The sequence below is a fragment of the Diadema antillarum genome, unplaced genomic scaffold (assembly GCF_040938485.1).
Source record: "Diadema antillarum isolate AM-2024a unplaced genomic scaffold, OU_Dant_1.0 scf00000083, whole genome shotgun sequence".
NCBI lineage: Eukaryota > Metazoa > Echinodermata > Echinoidea > Diadematoida > Diadematidae > Diadema > Diadema antillarum.
In genome coordinates, this window is record NW_027270972.1 from 1,007,459 (window position 1) to 1,013,552 (window position 6,094).

Genomic DNA, 6,094 nt, shown 5'->3' on the forward strand with positions numbered 1-6,094 from the left:
CATCTGGGATCCTTACCACAAGGTACACATATCATCAATTGAAAAAATCCAAAATAGAGCTGCACGATTCGTAATAGGGCGGACGTCCACTTGGGCGCGGACAAGCCCCGGAAGGGTTGCGGAAGCAAATCTTGTTATTTCGGCATCCTGTCCGCGACAGGCGCGGAATAACTTTGTGAATCGGCTTGTCCTGGGACATTCCTAGGACTGTCCGCGGACTGTCCGCGGACTGTCCGCGGACTGACTGCGGACATTCCTAGGAATCACTCCGGAAGAGCGCGAAATACCTCGGAATATGCTAATCGTAGCCGGGCAGCGCGGAAACATCTAGGATTACACCAGGAATGAACGCGGACAATCAGGATGCCTTCCGGACAACACAAGTTAGGCATGCGGACAAACTGCGGACAACACCAGGAAAATGGAAAGGTATAAATTTGGCGCTGACTTTGACTTTTCCTCATTTGACTGCTAGCCGTCATTGATGCTCCTTGTTGTGCTTCCGCAGTAGCGGCTGATATTATATTAATATGATTAGTAAATATCATTTGATAAATGTGACCACCGAAAGTCGAAGAATAGGATTGTCTGCATGTCGGCTGACGACTCATTTTTTTTTTTTTTTTTTTTTTGGATTTGTCTCATCTGGGAGAACAATTTTCTCTGCCTAGTCACATGGATAATATTCTCAAACTTTTTGAACCATATATATATATATATATATATATATAATATACATAAAAAATGTAAATGTATATGCATATATATATATATATATATATATATATATGTATATATAATCATGTTGATAAGGTAGTCCACGTGTGGGAAAGATAAAAAGATAAGTAACAAAACTGCAACAAAGTTCATGCTGTATTCACCAACGATTTATTTCTTCACAAGAAATAAACCGTTGGTGAATACAGCATGAACTTTGTTGCAGTTTTGTTACTTATATATATATATATATATTTTTTTTTATTCCCTTTTTTTAGACCTGTGCTTTATCCATCGTGAAGTAGACATGTTTTGCCTGATACTTCTGTAGAGCATGCCAAAATGATCCTAATCATTAAATTTGTTTTTCTTTCTCTGATTTTTACCCTTGTGCATCTCTAACCCTCTCTTATTTTGATCACTTTTGAACATTTTCAAGTCCGAGAATTTTTTTTTCATATGAAGTGTAAAAATGGGGGAAATATTTTGAACCTATACTTTTACTTTTTTGTGGGGGGGGGGGGGGTTCAGCTGGGCTGTCAAATTGGACAATCGAGTTTATTTGTAATTAAAACAAAAAGAAAAGAAGAAAGTATAAGGTAATAACAACTACGAAAATCATTCAGGTAAAGAATATTTCAGAAGTGATTTGTGATGCTTAATGTGTACTTAAATATATACACTCAGCAAAAAACAAAAGAAAGACAGAAATTTGATTTAATTTTTGGAGTTTATGATTTATTGCTTTTTCTCTCATTTCACTTGAATTTTGAAGTGACAGAAAATTCTTCATTTTCCTCCATCATCTTTAGCTTTCATTGTTATTTTGGGCTTCAAAGACATTACATTGTAATGAGACCACAGGTATATCTTTGCAATTTGAATTCATGCTTTTTAGTGTGATGAATTTGTCTTTTGTTCTAATATTATGTTGTATCATTAGAAAGCATTTACGCATGAATAACAACTTGTTCATGTTTATATGATACATTAACATTTAGCCAAAAATTCTATGCATTTTTTTTTCTGAGTGTACTTCCACGCACTTTTGTGATTTTTCAGCTGGGCTGTCACATAGGACAACCTAGTTTGTTTGCAAATAAAATACGAAAACAACACAAAGGAAAATGTACTATAGTAAGTAATAGGAACCAGGAAAGTCACTCAGATGAAAAATAATTTCTGAAAAGATCAAATCAAAACAAACTTACTAAGAAGTTAGGGGGCTGATTTCACTTCTTTCTGGTTGCTTTTGGCACAGTCTCTACTACCTTCTTCTTTGCCTTCTGGGACCGGAAATTCCTTAGATTTACCTGTTCTTCATCACTAGACGAAAGGTGTGCCTGTGATGGGGATATTTGCATGGGGGCCTCGCCTCCCTTCTTGCTCATTTTGCGTTTCATTGGCATGACGCTCGCGGAAAGTGTCGACATTTTCGTGTCTGGATCACAAAATTTCCGCATCGGTTCCGGACACTTGCATATATAGATCCGCATCGGCTCCGCGCTGTCCTAAAACATTCCTGGTGTCTTCCGCTTTCATTCGGGAAGCTTCCCCACACCACGGGATTCTTTCCGGAGCGTATGCGGAAGGAGCGGAAGGGTTCCGGACAAGCGGGACATCCTCAGGACATCGTCAGGACAAGTCGCCGAAGGTGTCAGGAAGTTCATTTCCGCGTCCAAATTTTGGTCTCGATCAAAATTTGGACGCGGAAATTGTTCTCTCTCCCGAAGGTGCGGAAACGCCCGGACATGTTTAGGACAGTGAGCGGACACGTTTAGGAACGTGCGGACAGGTTCCCGAAGGAGTGCGGAATACCAAATTTGCATTCCGGGGCTTGTCCGCGTCTTGTCCGCGCCCTAGTGGACGCCTGGTCTTACCAGCAATTACAACAGAGAGACCAGCTCGTCTTCCCTGGTCCAAAGACTTGGATGGGAGACCCTTGAAGACCGTCGTATTAGAGCCAGACTTACAACCATCTACAAAGAAACCCATGGACTGATCCAAACAATGTAGAGAAATTCACCCACAAAGGAAACTATCATACTCGTCGACTTCATGGAGAATTTTCCTATGAGAGGCCTAAATTCAGTAAGGATTGTCTTAAGTATTCCCTCTACACTCGCACTATTCCAGAGTGGAATCTACTACCAGATAGTGTGAAAACGGCCCACAACCTTGACAAGTTTAAAGCAGATCTATTAAACATAGATGTGTTTAGCATAACCCAAAAAGCACACTTCCAGATTTAATTGTTGCTGCTGCAAATGACCTCGACCACTGTACCGTGATAGCCCACCAGGGCGTTGTGTGCAGTATACAAACAGAACCAGAACCCCCCCCCCCCCCCCCCCTTTAAAAAGGGTGTGTTATACAGTTCTGGTCGAGGTGAGGATTTTGCTGTTAACATTTCGAGAGATATTCAGAATCTACTCTATGAGAATGATGTCAAAGAACATGCAATTCTAAGGGGTATCAAAAGTTTATTTGATGAAAATCGGTTTTGAAATGGCTGAGATAAAAACAAGGTGAAACAAAGAGATCCTAATAAAAGGCGTGGCCTGTGGTCTTTTATTATTTATCACTTTTTTTTTGGATATCTCGGCCATTTGAAAACCAATTTTCATCAAATAAACGTTGAATCCTTCTTAAAATTACATGCTCTTTCATATCTCATAAGAGGCTTCTCATTACCTCACTTAGGAATGCTCGACATGAATCCCCACCTCAACCACTACTGTACATTCCCTTTAATTATTTTGTACAGGTGACTCCCCTTTACTGAAATCCAGGATCCGCCCCTGGTATTATTATCATTATTATTATTATTATTATTATTATTATTATTATTATTATTATTATCATTATTATTATTATTATCATTATTATTATTATTATTATTATTATTATTATTATTATTATTGGTAGTAATAGTAGTAGTAGTAGTAGTAGTAGTAGTTGGAGGTGGTGGTGGTGGTGTTGTTGTGTTGTTGTTGTTGTGTTGTTGTTGTTGTTGTTGTTGTTGTTATTATTATCATTATTTGGATGTTTTTTTGCACCTAGCGCACCAATGAGTGCTTTCGCTTCAGTCGTCTTTGGAAAATTTATGAAATTGCGAGCCATGTCATCATACGCTTAGGTCCTACATCCAGGGGCGGATCCAGGGATTTCGTAAAGAGGGGGCGCGTTTACAAAAATAAAGGGGGGGGGGGCGCACGCACCCCTCCCCCCATTTTTTCTTTTTATTTCTTTTGTTTCAACAAGAAATAAAGGGGGGGGGGGCGTGCGCCGGTTGCAGTCCTCCCTGGATCCGCCCCTGTACATCCGTCAGTAGAAAAGAATTTATTAGAGTGGCGTACCATTGTACTTAACCACAACGGGAGGAGGGGGGGGGGGGTTATAAGTGACCCTTGCATCACAAAACCAACAATCGAATAGTCGCCAGACATGGATTTTTAGGTTTAAAGGGCAGATTCTGACAGAACAGACTCTAAGTTTTTAGATGATGTGTAACTCAATTAAAATAGACACACACACACAAAAAAAAAAAGGTTGTAGAAAAACTGCTGAAAACACACTTTCCCATTCATTTTAGGATCCCAAACTTAGTAATAATGTAGAAGAATAGCTCTAAAATATTATGAAAAATTCAAGTGACTATATACTTGGTTGACCATTTCACTTTCTTTTTTTTTTCTTCAGTCCTGATAAAATCAAGGGGTGCGACAAGATTGAATGTGTGTGTCAATGATATTCTAATTAACTTCCAAACTACTATATTTGGAACATCTTGGAGACATTTTTTTTTCTTAAAGGGATGGTACAGTATTGGTGGAGATGAAAATTGGGCTTTTAACTTTTTGCGAGATCCCAAGAAAACACATGAAATAGTACAGAGCATACCATTTTAAGAGGAATTCAAAATTTATTTGATTAAAATCGGGTTTGGAATGACTGAAACATCCAAAAACAAAGTAAAACAAAGCGATCGTATAATAAAAGTTGGGTCCCACACTTTATTAGAATTGCTCTGTTTTGGATATCTCAGCCATTTCAAAACCAATTTTAATCAAATAAACATTGAATTTCTCATGGAATTACATGCTCTTCCATAACAAATATTTCATGAGAGATTTCTATTATCTCACCAAAAAATGATAGAAACCTGAAATTAGGTCTCAACCAAAACTATATACCATCCCTTTAAAATATGCAGCTCGTATCATACAAAATTAAATAATGGACAATTTTTTTTGGTACATTTTGATAAGAACTTGAACTACTCTGAAAACAATTAATCTGAACAAGGAAATCAATGTCACCACGGTTTGAAGTTGAGTTTAACTTTTAAGATTGACTCAAGTTTGCTTGGGTTTGTTGTTTTAGTTGTCTATTTCCTTTTTTTCTCTCTCTCTCTTTGTTTTTTACACACAGAGATCCTTATACTCTTGTTAACACAATGAATACAGAACATAAATCTGTGCAATCTTGGATATACGCCAATAAATTGTCACTTAATATTGATAAAACTCATTTTATGCTTTTTAGCAACAGTCTTAAAACCCTTCCTTTTCATATTAAGTTTAATGAAATTGAATTAAATCAAGTTAGTAGTATACAATTTCTAGGGCTTTTTATTGATAGTGATTTATCTTGGAAATCCCACGTTAGTTATTTAAGTAATATTCTTTCTAAAAACACGGGTGTTCTTTTCCAAGTCAAAATCCGGCTTAATCTTTATTCTACTTTGATTACTCCGTACCTTAATTATGGTATTCTTGTGTGGGGGAATGCAACTAGAAATCTTCTTGATATATACTGTTCCATATTCAAAAACGCGCCATCAGAAATATCAACCATGTCGGATATTAATTTTGTCCCACACGAATGATTTATTCAAAAAAATAAAATACTGAAAACATAAGATCTGTTCAGTTACAACGTCGGCATATTTATGTATGAATTTTCTGCCAAGGAGTTACCGGATGTTTTTAATCGCATGTTCAGGAAAAACTATTTGATTCATAATTATCCTACCCGCCAAAGTGACGCATTTCACCTTCCACGTACTCGAACAATTTTCGCTAAAAAAAAACAATTATACGGGCCCTTGATACTGGAATGACCTCTCCCCCGAAATAACAAGCTGCTCGTCTTTATATTCCTTTAAACGCAAATTAAAAGAGTCTTTGTTGAGTGCATATCTTGCAAAAAACTGAATTATTGTAATGTTTATGTAATATATGTGGTATGTTATTGTCCGATCAAACATTCATTGGTGTCAACACGCTGCAGATTCCATTTTGGGTCTTGCCATCAGGCTCTCCGAGTTCATCATTAGCAATTTCACATTCTACTTCGTTTCCCTCTCTTCCTC